At 33.5% G+C, this 10,579-nt stretch overlaps 1 protein-coding gene across 1 annotated transcript in view; it reads right to left on the minus strand.

Moving 5' to 3' along the window:
* LOC124366296 (b(0,+)-type amino acid transporter 1-like) overlaps window positions 1-5,153 on the minus strand; it is an 84,175-nt gene extending 79,022 nt beyond the window's left edge. The window contains exon 1 of the mRNA XM_046822734.1: window positions 5,101-5,153. The gene's annotated coding sequence lies outside the window, so the exon portion shown is untranslated. The remainder of the gene's footprint in view (window positions 1-5,100) is intronic.
* Window positions 5,154-10,579: the final 5,426 nt, after the last annotated feature.

Genomic DNA, 10,579 nt, shown 5'->3' on the forward strand with positions numbered 1-10,579 from the left:
CATAAATAAATTTATAAAAAATGTTGTATTCTTTTTGTATATTTAAATTTGTATTGATTTCATACAAGTGGGAGTACGCAGCACAACGTGTATAACAAGCTTCGACGAGATGCAATGCAAAATCTACAGCTCATTTCAATATTCACAGATAAAACGTCAGACAGTTATAAGTAAAATGGTTGTCATAAATAAATTTATAAAAAATGTTGTATTCTTTTTGTATATTTAAATTTGTACTGATTTCATACAAGTGGGAGTACGCAGCACAACGTGTATAACAAGCTTCGACGAGATGCAATGCAAAATCTGCAGCTCATTTCAATATTCACAGATAAAACGTCAGACAGTTATAAGTAAAATAAATTTTTACTTCCCCCATCAAACAAAAAAGAAATTGTGACAGCCTACTGAGTAATAGCCTTCAATGATCATCAGGCGATGGAGTGTTATAAAATATTTTAAGTCGACAGATAAAATGTTTTTTCAGATATCGTGGCACATGATACAGTCACATTTTCGTTCATGAAGTTGGGTTTCATGTCAGCGTTTAAATAAAAAATGTCTACGCACAACTAAATTACTTTAAAATGGTGTATGTGTTGGGATATTTAGGCTACACGTGTTAATGTCACACGTTAAAATCTCTTCTGAATGTTCTGATTTTGCTTGCAAATTTATTTATACTGCTATTTCCACGTTGCCATCATGAGTAAGCGTAAGACCAATGTAAAAATATTTGTTAACACTCAGCCAAATGTCATGGAGTGACATGCACCTTTATCGAACTCAGTGTTCCTCGCATAGAAACAAAATGTCTTTAGGTCATTGGTTTTCGAGAAATCATGCTGACAGACAGACGTATAAGTTTAAAATAAATAATCGTAAAATATCGGTAAATTGATTTTTAGGTTACTTCTTTTTTTAAGGTTACATTCAATATATCGGCAAGCACAGCTCAGTCTGGAAATCGTTGTTGTAAATATATCGTTATCCATGTAAATTGCTGTTTAACTGCGAGGAACTGAAGAGTAGTTATCTGTCACCTTACTGACTATTTTTAAAACAATGACACGGCAAAGATGTTATACCAATGATAACGCGCAGTGGGAATGCAAATTTCGTTGTTTATTTTTGACCATGAAATTGTTTTAACATGCATCATTCTCATATATGTGTGGTTTTTTTCATAGGTGAAATGTTTCAAAGGAAATGTGTTGTGTGATTAATTTATTGCGTAGTTCTGTTTTATAATTAAATACCCCACCAGAGAAAATTAATTGCACAATCAATTACTAACTAATATTTTTATTGATAGTAATTTTTGAACAATCTAAAGTTTCTATAAGTTACTAATATTTTATAATGTTTTGCTAGTCTTACAGTTACTATTTTAAATAATAATTTAGATTAACTCGATGAACATTGACTATATGCTTGAGTAAACAAATTTGCGTTACTTTTTTAACGACAGGTGTCATATGCTCTTCCAGCAGTGAAGATGCAATATTGAAATTGTAACGACAGCATTAATTTATCTATCGCAATGAAGTCGATAATGTCCCCAAAATACGCATAGTTTCGAGTAATTAGACGTGACTCCGAAGAATGTCTGCATGAACACTTCTGCTCATCCGAAGAATACTCGTACAAGTGGAGTTTTAACTCTGAGAATAAAGTGTTTTTCAAAAATGTATTTCCTTAACACTGATTCCTTGACATCAGCAAAGATATCCCAATTTGGGAGATTCTAGATATAATTTGTTAATTATTGTTGTATCCCCAACACATTAAAAATTTAAATTATATAGAATAGCAGCTGCACGCAATTTCGTAGATTTTGCACGTCGGTATGAGCACTTCTGGTTTGAGTGAATGTTCTTTCCGACGCCAATGTTGAGTTTCCCTTCTTCCCACGATCTAGACATATGTTAAAATGTGTATATTTGAGGTCATCGTAATTTATTTCGATGTTAATATTTTTTGTTCCATAGCTGATTTTGCCTCTTTTGCTGATCAAATATATATATAAAGCTTCTCTTAGAAGCCTAATTTTATCAAAATACAACTAATTTACGTTTCACAACAGTCTTTAAATGTAAAGCAAAAGTTACACTACATTGCCTCTTATATCTGCACTGATAGCAGTTACCCGCTCCTTTACACGCAATTTAGTAGGGGTTGTTGCTACATTTACTTTTTTTGAAGTTGTCTGTCGTTTGACCAATTTTTCTTACCAATTACATTTATTTGCAGTTACAGATTTGAATATTTTATTTTGGTATACAGACAGTAAGACTTGCTCTTAAAGAAAGTGATTGTAACTAAGGTGCAGAATGTAAATAAAATAATTCTTTCTAAGTTGTGTACTTGAATGAGTTAGGAGCCCGTTCCGTGTTATGAGGAATCACGCCATAATATTAATAAACAAAATATTGTCGTAGATCTACTCGTATATCGATGAGTATACGGTACAGCGGTAATTGGAGATTCAATCGCACACAGTTATAATCGTAAATTTTCCCAGAAATGTATCTCGAAATATTCTTAGCTATTTTATTTGTATTAATTTGGTTATTTTCTCGTTCATTAAGGAGGGAGTATTTTAGTGTCCCCATTCGTGATGAAGATACATTAAAATATAGACGAAACCGAAAAGGACTAATTTTTATAAAGTGTTTTACTTTAATTATGACACTAGCTATGAAATAATAGATTTTATTTGAACTATTTTTTAAACATTGTATTATAATTACACTCTAGGCATTGTACTCATAAACCCCGACATACTATACAGCAGTACCAATACTAAAAGTGATTTTAAATTAACTATATTAAACCCATGGTAATGACAAAGTGGTAGTAATTTCTAACCTGGTAACAGATTTGTCTCTATTAAAATTGTATCTGCTTGCATGGAACACCACTTAGATTCTCGATCAGACCTAACATACATCAACTTCGAAGGAATAAAATTAAATAAATATTTTTATGTACTATACATGCATCTAATATCTACAGCATGCATCTTACACTAGTTAAGAAGTACAGTCCGTCATTCGTTAGGCGATAACATTATTTCGGTAATTTGAGAAACTTTAATTTGTCGACATTCATTGCATTGAATTTAAATCTCAAATAATAAAACTCCCTGGATGTTGTTAGCCCTTATTCACGTCATTGATAGTCAATTAAACAAAGTTGATCTGTAAGGGGTGAGTAAACGCAATTATTTTTTAATGAGTTTTACGTTTTATTTTTCGATGTTTATACATTTTAATTAAACATTTATTTTTACATTTGAGTAAAATGTCAAAATTAGGAACGCGGTTTACTTTTGCGGTGAACGATGCAATCAACACTGATGACTAATATCTCAAACAATATTTTCGATTGCAGTGGCAGAATACTAAGCGTTAGTAAAGCTTATCACTCGAGGGGTTATACAATTTTTATTTCTGTCTGGCTGTCTACCTATATGTTTCTCTATCTGCACTATATCCCGAAAATAGCCTATAGACTTGAAATTTTGTATGAAGATTCATTTCTACATAAGCACCATCAAGTTCGATTATGGCCCATGTCGTTATTTCATGGGATTTGGCTGAGCGCTAGAGAATATACATTCGTCTTCCATTATGCCAACGAGAATATCTGAGTATCAGTTGTATGACATTTTAACACACAGTAATACGTAGCCTATGAAATGTGATGTAGGCTTGAACGTGCAACTTCAGCGAAGCCTGCTACTAGAACTAACTTGCTAAGAGAAATAGTGTTCTTATCTACATGTAACAAGACTATACCTCATTTTCCATCAAGATTTATTCATAATTTATTCACCGTAAATTAAGTACTTGATAATATGCAATAGTGAGATAAAGAAGTTAACATACAATGTTCAAAATTTTTCACTTTTGCACCTTACACTAAAGTAAAGTATCGTGTATATTTTTAAAGCTTTTAAAGCAAAAGGTACAATAAATTACGCCTAACGTTTATGAGAAACTGTACAACTAAAGGTTTGTAATTTCTCTATAAAACAGCCAGCCATAGTGATGTTATTAGGCCTAAATGTATTTAATTTTTGAAAATATTTTGTGAGTGCCATTTTCCATGTAATAAACTGATGCGTGAACATGTGAATTGTAAAGTAGAAACTTTTATTTTATTTTGTGAAATAAAGTTAAAAGTAGTCAAACAATCTGAATAAGAGTTGAAGTAATTATCAAATTATTATAAGAAACGTTCCAACTTCTCTTCTCTTCTCAAACTATAGAAAAATGATATTAATATATAAATTAAATGAAAAATTGTATGAGTTTTAGATGATATAATTTATTTTCAATAGGTTAATATCTTTTAGCAACAAAAACCTTTTTAGTTTTAGTCTTTTTTAGATAAGAAAAATCTTAAAATTTCAAGCATTTATCTTTGAACTAGGAATTGTAATTGAACTTTAAAGGGTGTGTTGTAATCAGGCCCCACAGAAAAATAATAACAGATAAAGAAATAACATTTACAGTATGTATAAGATCACATAGGGAGTGAGGTGTTTTTCATTCATAAACATTTTAATTTCCTTAAGCGTTATTTCACTAAAAACGCTCATTTTCTGAAGTGATAACTTGTGCATACATGTATACTGTGAAAAGTCAATTTTATCAACAGTTTTTTTCTTGGGCCTGGTAACCCTACACAATTTCATACATCTCTTTAAATATCTATAAATCCTAGTGGAGTTATCAAGTAAATTTTGTATTAAATATGCTTTCTGTCTTCATGGAAGTTGTTTTAAAGGAAAATAATAATGCAATATTTTGAAAACCAACCAAAAACCTAGTGCATAAATATAAATTGTTAAAAAAACAACCTTACGCATATTTATTACATTATAATTATTTGATTATATTTTCAATGGTTTTTCATTAAAAAAATAAGACCGAGAGTGTATGCAAATAAAATTGTACTTTGTTTCATAATTGTTTAAAAACAGAATCATGTATATTTTATTCACTCTTAGACGAAATATTAATTTCATATAGCTATTGTATCTTGAAAGGCTGAAAAATGTATCTCGTCACATGGTCTTAGTGGACTTACCTGCCGATGGGAAGTCAAGCCAGGCACTGTCACTGGCAGGTGACCCTCTCCCCCCTCCGACACACTACAGTGATACTACAGGATAGCTTATCACTATAGTCTCTCCCTGTACAGTGACTTACCCAACCCCACACAGTGCATAGATTAACTGAGCTCAGCGTTACATTGAAACCCGATTACTATATCAGCGATCGTCGAGGAATTATGTGTGAGAAACAATACCGGTAATTGTGATGTTAAAAACAAAAATATTTATTTTGAGATTTTTATTGCAGCAACGACTGGTCCCCTCGGGACTGCTCATAAGGAAAGTATTATATATAACGTAGGACTTAAGTAAAGGACAACGACTGTGAAATACGTAAAGTTTTAAATATTTTTAAAAAAGTAAAAAAGCGAAAACAAAAGTGTAGAGTGCTTAGTAGAGTGAAAGTAATTCGAATATAAGTAATCACAAGCAGTTAAAGAATTGCTTACAGAACATCAACGTACAGGTACCTTCTTGTATGTACGTACTCTTATATTACGTACTTGGATGTTACGTACTTGGATTTCGTTGTTGAGGATATGCAATCTACGATCACCTCACTTACAGAAAAGGTCAAACAGAAGGTTCATCGAAACAATTTTTCATAGTGCGATCCTACGGCCAGCGTTGTCTCCTAGTACTACCGTTGTCGGGGCTTAGCGAAACACTAGCGAACTACATTCAGTGAGGCGTCTGGGCCTGGATTGTATTTCATCACTGGATATTACTTGCTTCCAAGTGATTTAGTAACCAGGACCAGATAATTTACAATTGAAGAACTAGATATGGTTGTGGTAGTACTGACCGCATGGTTGTGCTATGAACTGTCATTTCATGAGCCTTCTGGGTTTGATCTTTTCTGTGTTATTTACAACTCTGTAGCGGGTTTTGAACCCCTTATCACTTGTCTGTGGTGTTATAATATGTTGAAATTTAATTATTTATTTGTATTACCTGAGATAAAAACGTTATTTCCGTTGGGTTTATTTGTCATTTCAAGTTGTATATCTTGTTGGCTGAGCGATAAATTTGGCTAAGATTATTTATCTAAGGACACAAATTTTCAATTTTTTACGTCTTTCCGCACGATATCTCAAGAATGAGCTCCTATGGACTTAAAATGTTACGTGAAGCTTCGTTTCTAGAGAGCTTTAGTGAACATTTTACATTTGTCTTATGGGTAACCATGATGGCAATAAGAACACTGGAGAATAAATAAATTTGTAAACAAACTGAGTACAATATTATTACACTTCAACATGACATGTAGTAACTTGCATTCAGCCTCTGCGAAGCCTGTTACGCGATCCATGGTGTGGCATACTCTTACCTACCTTATAATTAACTATTGACGCAGTTATAAACAGTTGTCCGAGTTGTGGCATATTGAAATAAAAATATCTCCTTTAACACTGTTAATTCACTTTTGCGAGGCTATCACTTAGGGCATTACAAAAATGATATTTGTCTGTCTGCCCGCATGATACCTTGTGAACTGACCAATATACCTAATATTTTACACGAAACTTCATTCCTATATACGCAACACCGAGTTCAATGTTAATTGTGCGTGTCCTTCCATGGAGTTTTAGTGATCATTTTTAGATTATCTTATGGATAATCATGATTTCAACGGGAAAATCTGAGAGTAAACAACTGTGTAAAGAAACTAAGTACAGTAATTTGAAATGTTAACATGTGATATAGGAACACATCTAATGCAGTTACTTTGATGCGTTCTTTCGAATCCTTCGATTCTCCACTGTATCATTTTATTTGTATATAGACAAGATAGAGTTCGATGGTGGTGCATGTTCCTCCATAGAATTTGGCTGAACGTTAGAAGAACCTGTATCTCAAAGTGATATATAAAAGATGATTTATGCTATACAAATATGGAGATTGATGAATTTTGTCTGTAGATAAATTTTCATACATGGGAGGTATCGATGATTTGGAGTAGATATACGACAGGATTTTTGTCTTTCAATATGTTTTAGGCTACTTAGGCTGACTCATTTCTCTTTGTAGTTCTGCATGGTCAATATGTATCAGCAGAGTATAATAGGTATATATTCCGGAGCATACCTTTCGCATGAGTAAGTACATAGGCGGGTGTGTGGCATGGGTCTGTCACTACATTGGGGTGTGAATCTCTAACAATATTTATTGGTAACACAAACACCAAACATGGGATATTTTTAACAACGGATTTACAAACAGGATAGGACGGCGGGCATTTCCTATCGTTACTTAGGCTTTGGTATGTCTATTGTAGTGTTTGAATTATTTACTGTTTGCACATATTACCCTTATGTGTTTGAATTGAATACAAAAATGATAATAGAATCAGTTCTTGAAATTACGCGTTCCTGTTGTGACACGTACTGGTGGTAAATGTCCGTAATCCTGTCCGTAAATAATCTAACGTTGGTAATGAATTTTAAACCACGCTTTACCTAGATTCTGCGGGATTTAAAATGGCCTGTGGGCCGTGGCAGAATGATAGCTTATTCAGTACTTAACATAATTTTTAGGCTAGGTATGCTTTGAATGTTGAGTTAGTTTGTTCGGGTGTTACTTGACCAGCTGGAGGATCTGTGCGTGATAAGATTCTATTTAAAAAAGAGTGTCTCAAAGTCGGCTCATATACAGAGAAACTCTGCTAGCATAAAACGTGCAAAAACATTTTGATTTGACGCTTTATGAGGTAGTTTCACATTTTAAGAGACAGCCCCACTAAAATTGGCGCACAATGCTTGTAATTGCTCGCAAGGACGTCGGCTCTAGTGCCACCCAGAAGAGCTAGTTACCAGTCATTACTGCATATTGTTCCTTCAGTCAGCAGATTCTCTTGTCTCTTGTAACTGACGGCGGCACGGAAAACATAAATGTCGAGTGCGGCTCTTGACCTTCCACAACTTCCTGAGCACAAATGTTATTTGTGCGTTCAAGCTTGAAGGCTTTGTTTATTCATCCAATGTAGAAAGCTGTGACACGTTTAATCACACCTTAGAGTTGACGATTGCTCTGACAACTATTACAATAGTTGTCTCCTCACTGAGTTTAGCAGTTAGTTATTATATATTAACTTCAATTAATTGATTATATTATCAGTGCAAACGCTAGGAACAGTCCACAAAATTCAGTAGTGATGCAATAATGCCCCAACAATAGTAGTTCTTAGGTCGGACCGTCGGATCGCGATACGAATAGTGTTCTGGTAAGAATTCTGTGTTCTTATCTTTTCTGTGAGTTAAGTTATAGCTTTTCTTACTGCATCACCATGCTTCAGCACCGGCCAGCTGTGAACTTACGCTGAAGTGGCTTAGCTTAATAGTCATGTTAGTGGAACAAACAAATTCAGATCAAAATTATATATGAGAAAATATTGCATCATGGTATGCAAGATTTAACATAGTACGTGTATTGTAAGTAGCAAACAGCATTTAACGAAGACACCATAAACGGCTTGCTTTGCAATAAAGACAACGTATTAAAACTTACAGATTATCACAATTTGGGGGAAATAGTCAGAGTAAATTTGAAAAAGTGTGTTTAATAATTTGAGGGGACCATCCGGAAGCTCTAAAACTGTAGGTAATACAAATTCCAGACAACTTTCTCACCAAATATGGATATTTTAAAATTAGAAATTTATTTAAAAAGTTTATATTAATAGGTATATATATATTGTGTGTGCGTGCGTGCGTGCGTGCGTGCGTGTGTGTGTGTGTGTGTGTGTGTGTGTGTGTGTGTGTGTGTGTGTGTGTGTGTGTGTGTGTGTGGGGTCTGTTTTTGTTATGAAAAACGTATTATACAGGGTGATTAATGAAGTTCTCCCCCCACTTCTACAGCACATTGTACTAGTTAAAATAATGAAAAAATGTTATATAAACATAGGTCCGAAAACGCTTCGTTAGCGAGTTACAGCTAGCGAAAGATTTCGCCTGAATTCCTGGGTAAAGAGTAAAATAAAGCCATACTGAACTTTTGGAAAGGTTAATTAAGTAAGAAATATCGTGGATTATTATGTATTTTTACCTGATAAAGCTAATAAAATAGGTTTCAGAACTGTACCTGTAGTAGTTTTTGAGGGATTCAGGGTTAAATGCAAAAGATTGGGGCACGAAACAATGTTTTTTTAAAGTTTGATGTACAATAACTTTGTTAAATTGGTAATAAATACATAAAATCAACAAACATTAATTGTAGAGAGATTTAATTCTGAGAAAATTGATATAATCAAAGTCTAAAATAAAACAGAAATAAGTACCAAAAAATCGATTTTATTCAGTATAATACATTACTAGCTGTAAAGAAATTCCGTACGGTATTTAGTTAAAATAAAACAAAAACAAAATGTTTGTTCCTTAATAATGAGATAAATTGAGAAAACAAGATTAACTGTTAAAATAAATTTGTTTGTAAATAAAAATATCATGTTTTATTACGTTGTATTTTTTTTTAATAAAAATTTTACATCAAATGTTCGAAAATAAAATGAAGCAAACATTTTCCCATTATTGTTTACTAATCATCGAAATGCAGTTTTTTGTTTTATTAATTTCTAAGTTGGTAACGCACGAATAAACAGCTGATCAACAATGGTATTCTGTACTGTTACGTTAGAACTGTGTATTAGTGGTGTTTTGCAAGCTACAGCAGGAGATCGGGTTCTGTGAATCGTGTTATTAAATGCAATTTTTCTGTGAGTTATAATTCGATTGTTTATTCAGCGAAAAAATGCCTTACTTATTTACATCAGAGGAATACGCTGATATGGTTTTTATTTTGGGTTACTGTAATGGTAATGCTAGAGCTGCTGTAGAAGAATATGAACTACGTTACCCTAATAGGAGGATTCAGATACCAAAACAATTTCAGGAACTTTTCGTACTCTTCAGGAAACAGGATCACTACCAAGTTACTAGAACCCAATTATGAACGAGCTGTCCAACTTGATGATGATATTGTTATTAATGCTGTTCATCGCAGTCCAGGTGTAAGTACACGATGTATATCTAGGCGGATAGGAGTTTCGCAGTCAACGGTGTGGAGGTCACTTAATCGAAACAAATTTTATCGTTTCATAAACAAAAGGTTCAACATCTACAGCTAGGGGGATGGTCCGCTTCGCTTGGAGTTTTGCAACTTTTTGAATATTAATAATCAACTCTACAAAGCGTATTTTGTTTACGGATGAGGCACAATTCACTCGGGATGGTGTCAATAACTTGCACAATGAACACTCATGGGCAGAAGAAAATCCACATGAGGTAGTGGAACAGAACTTTCAACACCGATTTAGCGTCAATGTCTGGTGTGGCCTTTTGCACAATCGGCTGATTGGACCTTTCATATTACCTGGACGCCTAAATTCTGAGTTCTATTTGCATTTCCTTCAAGAAGAGTTGCCGCAGCTGTTAGAGAATGTTCCTTTACATCTCA

Source organism: Homalodisca vitripennis, chromosome 1 (genome assembly GCF_021130785.1).
Source record: "Homalodisca vitripennis isolate AUS2020 chromosome 1, UT_GWSS_2.1, whole genome shotgun sequence".
NCBI lineage: Eukaryota > Metazoa > Arthropoda > Insecta > Hemiptera > Cicadellidae > Homalodisca > Homalodisca vitripennis.